This window comes from Bos grunniens, chromosome 23 (assembly GCF_055505025.1).
Source record: "Bos grunniens cultivar Pamir isolate PY7600 chromosome 23, Bosgru_T2T1.0, whole genome shotgun sequence".
Classification (NCBI taxonomy): domain Eukaryota; kingdom Metazoa; phylum Chordata; class Mammalia; order Artiodactyla; family Bovidae; genus Bos; species Bos grunniens.
The window spans coordinates 20,697,606-20,707,800 of NC_141187.1; positions in this window are offsets into that span (position 1 = coordinate 20,697,606).

Here is a 10,195-nt window from a genome sequence, read left to right on the forward strand (position 1 = left end):
AACTTATTTCGTAAGGATAGTAGATGGCACAAGCAGCCTAGTCCCTGTCCGAGCCTTGTTATAAGAAGTGGGTTCATTGATGGCAGTGTTTTGGAAGATGCTATAGGCAAGAGAGGAAGTATTTTTGCTAATGACCTTAATGACCCTTCTTGGACTAGCTGTTTAAGGAAAATAAACCAGCATCGTGATATGCTGTGTCTCAGATGTATTGTGCATCTGGTTTCTTCCTCTCATCTTATTTTGAATATCCTAAATACGATTCTGGATTCAGTTGACACTTCAGGTAGCGTTGATGCTTTGAAAAATGTTTCTCTGGTCCAAGGACTGACACAAGGAACAATGCAGTGAAATGATCCAAAAGGAGGCTGAAAATTGTCGTTGAGAAAGAAGGTGATAGTGGTCTTGAGGGATTCAAGTCTCACAGATGCTACTGGATTCTTTCTTAAGCTCAGAAAGTTTTGAATGGAGTCAGGTGATGACATTTCAGAAAGCATTCAGCCCAAAGAACAGATTTTGATCATCACAAGGAACATGAGAGAAAAAAAGTGGAGGAGAAATATTCAGAGGAAAAAACAAAACAAAAGCAAAAAACAACACCCTGCTTTGGATATGCTCCATCCTGGACTCATGTGCCATAGATACTGGTGAGTCTAATCCTTTTCTGAATTGCTCACGTGCAGGTGTTTGTGTAAATACATCATTGGTCCACCTGGCCTTTTGCTCTGTTAAGAGAGAATTCATAAAAAAATCCAAGAATCTGAGTGCTCATCTATCCTTCAAGTATCCAAGCAGAGACTATTATTCTAAAATGCCCTAAACCAGTAAGAATCAAGAAAGATTTACCATGATAGTTCTTAAGAAAAATAGCAGAGGATTGTTGCAGGGTGGTTGGGGGGCATGTGGGAGATGTTCTTGAGCAGAAGGGAAAATGTGGGGAAAAAAGCATAATAAAAGCAGAAGTTTCAGAAGAGCTGCTAGTAACGGTCCTCCCTAGCTCTGCTTCTTGCTTGCACCATCTGCCCTTTCTCCAGCTGTATCCCAGGACGCGTCACTTTTTTTTACACTGCACATCTTATATATGAATTTTAAATCATGCTGGATTAAAGAAGCCAAATAAACTAGGCTGCATCTGTGCATGATCAATCATGTCTGACTCTGTGATCCAACAAACTGTAGCCTACCAGGCTCCTCAGTCCATGGGATTCTCCAGGCAAGCATACTGGATTGGATTACCATTTCCTCCTCCAGAGGATCTTCCCTACCCAGGAATCAAACCCAGGTCTCCTGCACTGGCAGGCAGATTCTTTACCACTGAGCCACCTGGGAATCAAAACCTGGCTGAGATGTGGCTAAAGATATGAAGACCAAAGGAAAGAATCATTAGAAGTCCATGAAACAGGGCGATCTTCCTAGAAGCTGTGAAAGACACAGAAAGAGGTCGTTACTCCTGTTTTGGGGGAAGATATCCCTTAGGATTTGGACACCGGAGTTTATGTAAGTATAAATGTACTACTTAGTACATTCCAGATACCAATCAATAACTCAGTTCAGTTTTCTCAATTTATCGGTTTACAAATGAGGTGAGTAAGGCCCAGAAAGGTTCAGTAACTTGCCCAGAGTCACACAGCCAGTAAGTGACAGAGCCAGAATTTAAACATCTGGGTCCCCCTGGGAACCTCGGAGCTGATTCCAAGGTTCGTTTAAGCTGAAGACATTTGAAATTCAACAGATGCAGAAAGAAGTCTTCTCGGAGATTCCCTTATCTGACCCAAAGCAGAGATTTCTGAGAAATGAAGATGGTCATAAATCCTCTCTAAGGGGTAATTTTTACTCTCCAAAGTAAACTTAAACCAGATCCCTCTTTGGGGGAGATTTGTCATCCTGAAGAAGACGGAAAACACTACTCATACCTGTATAGACAAACATTATTGTAAAATTTGTCTCCTGTTTTTCTAAAAATCCATTTGTCTTCCTAAAGATGCCTATGTGTTGTGTTCTTCCCTTAGAATCATCTCTCCCCTTCCCTTTCCTGTGCTAAGTTAGGTGTACACAAAGCCTTGAATTGTAGCCATTTAACGCACCAGCTACTTCTTTTCTAGCCTCCTGTGTGCAGTATGAATTCCCCTTTCCTCCTGCCAATCTCTTTTGCCACTTTCATTGGCAGCCTCCTGTTATGAAACCTAAGAAAGAAGAGAAACAAGATTTCCATTTGCTACAAAACCCAGGCATTTGGGGCTACAGAATCCATGCTCTAAACCAAGGTTTCTCAACCTCAGCACAGCTGACAATTGGACCGGACAGTTCTTTGCTGAGGACTGTCCTCTCCTGGGGGTCATCCTGTGCACTGTACGATTTTGGCGGCATCCCTGGCTTCTACCCATTAGAGCCCAGTAGTATTCACCAGCCCCACCCACCCACCCCACCGTGACAACCAAAGTCGTCTCCAGGCATTGCTAAATGTCGCCCTGGTAAAGATGCTTTGCTCATTATGCTGCCTCTCCTTGCTGTGGGGCTCCATTTTCTGGGAAGCCATTCCTTTGGGTTTTTTTTTTTTTGCTATGCTATGTGGCTTGCAGGATCTTAATTCCCTGATAACTCCACTAGGGATTGAACCCAGGTCCCAACAGTGAAAGCCTGGAATCCTAACCACTAGACCATCAGGGAACTGGGAAGCCTTTCCTGATTCTCCTCTGTCAAGGTTGATATTTATTGAGATATTACTACGTGCTTGTAGCTCTGTTGGTAAAGAATCTGCCTGCAATGCAGGAGACCTGGGTTCAATTATTGGGTCAGGAAGATCCCCTGGAGAAGGAAATGGCAACCCACTCCAGTATTCTTGCCTGGAGAATCCCAAGAACAGAGGAGCCTGGCAGGCTACAGTCCATGGGGTCACAAAAGTCAGACACGACTTAGCGACAAAACCACCACCACCATGTGCTAGGTGATGCCTAGCTTTTTACAGGTATTTGCTTGTTTCATCCTCACAAGGAACCTGTGTGGAAGATCTTATTATTACTTATTTCTGTAAAAGAGAAAATGAACTCAACCCAGGAAAGATCGTGCCCAAAGTCACAGGAGCCCTGAAGCTGGGATCCACCCAAGGGTCTGTCCAGCCTGTGTGCTCTTAACCACCCACTGTCTTACATCGTCAGACCCTGTTTATAGCTTGACCTCCTCCACTCGTCTGAGTCTCTGAGAGTAGGGACCAGCGTGTCCCCAACACCCATCCACCGCACAGCACTCAGTTCAATGTTTCTTAAGTGAGTAAACAAGAAACAGTAGATGAAGAGCTTCCCGGCTCCAAAGAGGGACATTGTGTAAACCACACACAAGTTTCCCACACAGGAGAGGTTGCCATGCCAGTTGCAAGAGTGTCCAAGACCTCACTGGACTCAGAAGTCAGAATAGTTTGTTAGAAAAACTTCAGAAATAATACTGAATGTGAGTCTGCATTGTTTCCCTGTTTTAAGGAATCTCTTTAAAATTAATTCAAAGGACCCGAGAGAGAGGACTCAAAGAGATGGCACATTCTTTCTCAAAAGAAATAACATGACAGGCCTTCAGGATTAAATCACTTCATCCCCTAATGGTCACATACATGTGTGTGTGTGCACTCAGTCGTGTCTGACTCTGCAACCCCATGGACTGTGGCCCACCAGGCTCCTCTGCCCATACAACTTTCCAGGCAAGAATACTGGAGTGGGTTGCCATTTCCTTCTCCAGGGGATCTTCCCAACCAGGGGATCTAACTGGTGTCTTCCACATTGTTAGGCAGACTCTTGACCACTGAGCCACCAGGGAAGCCCTGAAGTTTTACAGGTAAATGTTGTTTAATAAAATGCAACAAGGAGTTGTAATTTCTTCCCTCCCAGAAGTGAAATGTGTTCTCACATATCAGCATCGCAGCCCTTTAAGGGCTGCTGAGATGGAAACTGGGACGTGAAGCCAGGCCTGTCACCCAATGCTTTGTCCCAAGCTTTGTCTCCTCACTCTTCTCCAAGCCTCTACCTGCTGCCTTCTGCCCTTGACGAGCCCAAGGAAAGAGTGTTAGCCTTGGCATCACAATTGACTCGAGTCTTGGTTCTGCCACTTACTAGATAAGGAACGTTAAGTAAATATTTCTCTGGTTGGTGTCTTTATCTGTACAATGGGTAAGGTTCCACGATCTTTTTCTCAGAGTGTTGTTGTAGAGTTACATAATAAAGGAATCTATTATATTTTGAAGAATGATTTTCCTGTTTCCCTCCGTTGGGGTTTTTGAAAGTGGCTGCTGGACAGTGTTTTCCAGGCAGCTATCTGAGGGCCTTTGTGAAAGTCTGTGTTTCTTTCTGGGCTGTTCTATTTTGGGGGTCACTCCCCCTCCCAGCCGCTGTCAGCACCGCTGGGGAGGCACAGAACCACTCGTGGGGGCGTTAATCCAGATAAGGTCACACTGGGTTCCCTCCCGTCCCCAGCACTCGGCAGTCCCCAAGCTAAGGGAAATGTGATCGGTGGCCTTGAGGGATGAAAGGAAACAACCCCGGAGTGTGTGAGGAAGGGTCAGTGGAGAAGCAGGGAGGCGCGGGCCAGGGGCGTTTGCAGGGAAGATTTTGACCCTGTGGTTGGGGGTTGAACCACAGTGGCACATGCACATTCGGGTTTTGTTCTGTTTTAAGCCCAAGATCTCTGGGTAACTTCTCCATCATTAACTTGATTCCGGAGCTAAATGCTCTTGTTTGGGCAAAGCTGGTTTTGCTGTAGGTAGGAACTTTTCTCTAACCCTGTCCCTACTTTGTGACCTATGTCATTCAGCATGGACTAAGGCTGTATTCGATTTGTGTGTGTGTGTGTGTTTTAATAATTTTTTCTTGGAGTATAAAACAAGTAAAAAAAATGCATGCTTAGTCATGTCTGACTCTTTGCGACCCCATGGACTGTGGCCCGCCAGGCTCCTTTGCCCATAGAATTTTTCAAGCAAGAAAAATGGAGTGGGTTGCCATTCCCTCTTTCAGGGAATCTTCTCGATCCAGGGATCAAACCCACATTTCTTGTGTCTCCTGCATTGGCAGATGGGTTTTTTACCACTAGGACCACCTGGAAAGCCCTCTTGGAGTATAGTTGATTTACACTGTTTTAGTTTCAGGTGTGTTGAACATGAATCTGTTACACACACACACACACACACACACACACACATCTATATCCACTCCTTTTTGGATTCCTTTTCATATAGGCCCTTACAGAGTGTTGAGGAGAGTTCCCTGTGCTATACAGTAGGTTCTTATTAGTTACTCATTTTTTATATAGTAGTGTGTATGTGTTGATCCCAATCTTCCAATTTATCCCTCCTCCTCCTTAGTCCCTGGTCACCATAAGTTTATTTTCTACATCTGTAACTCCATTACTGTTTTGTAGATAAGTTCATTATTCAGTAGACAACCTTATTTTATTAAAAATGAGATTCTACAACCTCTGTGAGTGTCTGACTCTAAACATGACATTCTGTTTGAATGTGAGACGTTAGAGCAGAAGGAAATGGGCCAGTGGGGTCTTTGTTTCTGAAGATATGGGCAAAGAGCTCTGAGGACAGCTGGAATTATGAAAATGATTTTCCTGATTTTACATGATTTCCTGATTTTCTTGTTTTTCTCAACAGAAGTTAAAGAACTTATTTACATTATCACTCTTTTCTCATGGTTAAGACTTTTAGAATCTTGACAAAGCTTTCTACATTGTGGTTTCTCAGGAAATATGGAGAAAATTGTTTCTTCTGTAGAAGATGATAAAAGGTGTTTGCATTCATATACAGGCATTTCCCAAAGTCACACAGTATCTAACCAGGACTTGGGAAGGAGTCATTTCTCCTCAAGCAAAGACTCTTTCAATGAATAAAGAAGATGTGGTAAATATCTACAATGGACTATTTGGTTGTTGCTGTTTTTCAGTCATGTCCAACTCTTTTGTATCCCCACGGACTGTAAAATTCCAGGCTCCTCTATTCATGGGATTTCCCAGGCAAGAATACTGGAGTGGGTTGCCATTTCCTTCTTCAGGGGATCTTCCTGACCCAGGGATCAAACCTGGATATCCTGCATTGGCAGGGAGACTCTTTACCACTGGGCCACCTGGGAAGCCCCAAAATTCAGTTCAGTTCAGTTGCTCAGTCGTGTCTGACTCTTTGCGACCCCATGAACCGCAGCACACCAGGCCTCCCTGTCCATCACCAACTCCCGGAGTCCACCCAAACCCATGTCCATTGAGTTGGTGATACCATCCAACTATCTCATCCTCTGTCGTCCCCTTTTCCTCCTGCTCTCAATCTTTCCCAGCATCAGGGTCTTTTCAAATGAGTCAGCTCTTTGCATCAGGTGGCCAAAGTATTGGAGTTTCAGCTTCAACATCAGTCCTTCCAATGAACACCCAGGACTGATCGTCAGAATGGACTGGTTGGATCTCCTCGCAGTGCAAGGGATGCTTGAGAGTCTTCTCCAACACCACAGTTCAAAAGCATCAATTCTTCGGCACTCAGCTTTCTTAATAGTCCAACTCTCACATCCATACATGACCACTGGAAAAACCATGACCTTGGCTAGATGGACCTTTAATGGCAAAGTAATGTCTCTGCTTTTTAATATGCTGTCTAGGTTGGTCATAACTTTCCTTCCATGGAGTAAGCGTCTTAATTTCATGGCTATTACTCAGCAGTAAAAAGAAATGAAATAAAGCCTTTTGTAGTGACATGGTAGAAATTAGAGATGACCATACTAAGTGAAGTGTCAGTCAGAGAAAGACAAATATGATATTATTTACATGAGAAATCTTTAAAAATTCTACAAACGAACTTATTTGCAAAGCATAAATAGACCCACAGACATCAAAAACAAATTTATGGTTACAAAGAAGAAATGAGGTGGAGGGATAAATTAGGAGTTTGGGATTAACAGATATACACTACTATATACAAAATAGAGAAACAACAAGGACCTCCTATATAGCACAGGGAACTATATTCAATATCTTGTAATAACCTATAAGGGAAAAGACTCTGAAAATTATACATATATATGTGTATATATGTTCCATAAATTTTTTCAATTATATAGCTGAATCACACTTCTCTATACCAGAAACTAACAACATTGTAAATCAACTATACTTCAATTAAAAAAAAAGAAAGACTCTTTCTTCCCAGTAGAACATTCACTGTTACTGTCCTCAACTCTTTCTCCTCCAGGTACCAGGAGCCTTGAAACACATTAGCTTTTTATTTGTACACTCTGGATTTTAGAATCACCATCCACTGGAAAAAGGAAAGAAGGGAACACTGAGAAACGGTGTCACCGGGATTAAGTGGCTGTGTCAGAGAGAGGTTTACTGGCTCTTATTTCTCCCAGCCTTGTCTGGACATTGGTGACCCCAGTGAAGTCTAGGAACGGACCTGGGTTTATCACCGCCTCTCATTCCGTGGACTGTGACTCATTAGCAAGCCTGAAATCGCTTGGCTCCACGACTCCTCTGGACCGAGACTGTGGACTTAAAACTGAGGTTCCCATCACCTCACCTGAACTAAGATGCTGCCGCCATTTCATTTTAGATGCCCAGATTTCTATAGGTCTGAGAGCGCTTTCCAACCTGGGGTTTGTGTGTCCACTGGTTGTCAAATTCATGTAGAGATTGACGACTACATTTTAAAAATAATGAAGGAGACCTCCCTGGTGGTCCAAAGGTTAAGACTTCCCCTTCCTGGTGAGGGAACTCAGATCCCACACAGCTCCTGGCCAAAAAACCAAATCATAAAACAGAAGCAATATTATAACAGATTCAATGATGACTTTAAAAATGATCCACATCAAAAAAAATTTTAAAGAAAAATAAGAATAATGAAGGGGACTTCACTGGTGGTCCCGTGGTTAAGAGTCCACGCTTCCATTGCAGGGGACAAGGGTTGGAAACTAAGATCCTGCAGCCAAAAGAAAGGGAAAAAGAAAGAAAGGATGAAAGAAAGAAGCAGAGTACAATGAATCGAAAAAAGAAATACAGGCGTGCACTACCTGTAACAAGGAAGTCATTATTTTATGAAAATTTTGTTTCAGTTTATACACTTCAATTGTGGGTCTCAATATAAACAGGTTTTAAACATCAAGTGGAAGGGAGGAGAAAATGCAATAGCAGGCCCAAAGAGGCTCCCCAAGCCCTCTCTCAAACATATAGTCTTCTCTATTATAGGCTGGAGGTGGGTGATAGGGTGGAGGTTATAAGAATAGTTTTGCTAGTTTGTACCTATGTAAATAATATGTCTCTGTGTGTGTGGGCACAGAGTCACTCAGTCATGTCTCTCTTTGTGACCTCGTGGACTATAGGCCACCAGGCTCCTTTGTCCATGGTATTTTCCAGGCAGGAATACTGGAGTGGGTTGCCATTTACTACTCCAGGGGATACTACCAATTTAGGGATTGAACCCACGTTTCTTGAATCTCCTGCATTGGTAGGTGGATTCTTTACCACTGTCTAGTATCTTGCTTTAGAATGTAGGGCTCTATCTCTCCTTTTATTCTCAGAGTTGGGGCTTTAGATGAATTTGGAAAGACAAATGGAAAATGGAAAACAAGCACTATGCCAGGCACTGGCAACCAGGGTCCCAATTCCCTAACTTCCCAATAACTGCTTTCTACACAGTGGGAGCCCCCAGAGTGGCCTCTGGAAAGCTGAAAAGGACAATGTCAGATAAGAGCAGCTGTTCATCAGTCCCCACCTACAACTGTCCTTCTCGTGGTCCAGACCAGAATTTGGAATTTATTTAAGGAAGTCAAGTTAACACAAACGGGTAGAGGTATTGCCATCAACTCTCCAAAAGACCACTGGAAAAATCTATTGATCAAGCAAAGCCAAGTTTATTGGACACACTGAGATGAAGGGGAACTTCACGTTGACAGAGTCTTACCATGTCCCAGAGGGGAGACCCCCCGAGGTTATTTGTAGCATTTGTTGCTGGGTAGGGTTTGGGGAGTCAAGGGGTTTCAGGCGGGTCTTTCAAGGCAGGGGACTGATTGTGAACTGCAAAAGTTTCTGGCATCACATATTTTGGGTTGGTAGGTACAAGTGTCTTGAAGTGAATCTAGAAAAGGAACTACCGTTTGGTCAGTGAGAGGTTTGCTCAGGGGAGCCCTCTATTGTTTCAATAGGGGAACTGCTTCTCCGTTTCAGCAAACTTTTGTGCTGTGCTGTGTTGTGCAGTCGTGTCCGACTCTTTGCGACCCCATGGACTACATAGTCCATGGAATTCTCCAGGCAAGAATACTGGAATGGGTAGCTATGCCCTCCTGCAGGGGATCTTCCTGACCCAGAGATCGAACCTAGGTTTCCTGCATTGCAGGTGGATTCTTTACTGTCCAAGCCACCAGGGAAGCCCTATTTTGGTGTGTGTGAGCTTTAATAGCTGTGCTGTGTCACTCAGCAAACTCTGGACAAACATGTTTACAGGAATTTCCTTACACAATCAAATTATTTGTTAAGAGGCTCATTTTCCTGGGCAAGAATTTTCTAGAACAAATAGTTAAGTCACGTTCACTTATGAATGAAAGGGCCTACTTGTCTTGGTGTTGAGAAGCTGCTAAAACAGGATTTCTAGACATAAATAACTGATGAATTTTTATTTGTTTTTTTCTTTTTATTGGAGTACAGTTGCTTTACAACATTGGGTATTTGTGAATTTTTAATGGTTAATTCCCATTCTGTCTAGTGTTTTGGGAAAGAATCGGAGTCAATGGTATATTGTTAGAAACCACTGTGCTCAGTGTTTAAAAATCAGGTGGGGGAATGTGTGAAAGGAAAAAAAGTGCTTTAAATTGGGATTAGGTTGTTGAATTTTCTTGAAATTTGTAAGCTTTGAAAATTTCCAAGGGAGAATAAGGAAAGTGCACACAGAGGCAGAAATTGGGAGTGATGCAGCCACAAACCAAGGAACGCCAACATCCCTCAAAGCTGAAGAGGCAAGGAGCAGATGCTCCCCTGCCGTCCCGGGAGGGGTATGGCTGTGCTAAAACCTTGCTTCAGACGCAGTGATGTGTTGTGGACTTCCGCTCACCATCGCTACGAGAGAATACATTTGTCTCGTTTGAAGCCCCCGAGCTTGTGTTCATTTGTTATTGCAGCCATTGGAAACTAATACAGGGAGTGAAAGGGGGCATTTCTTCTCATGTTTTCTTTCACAGGGAGA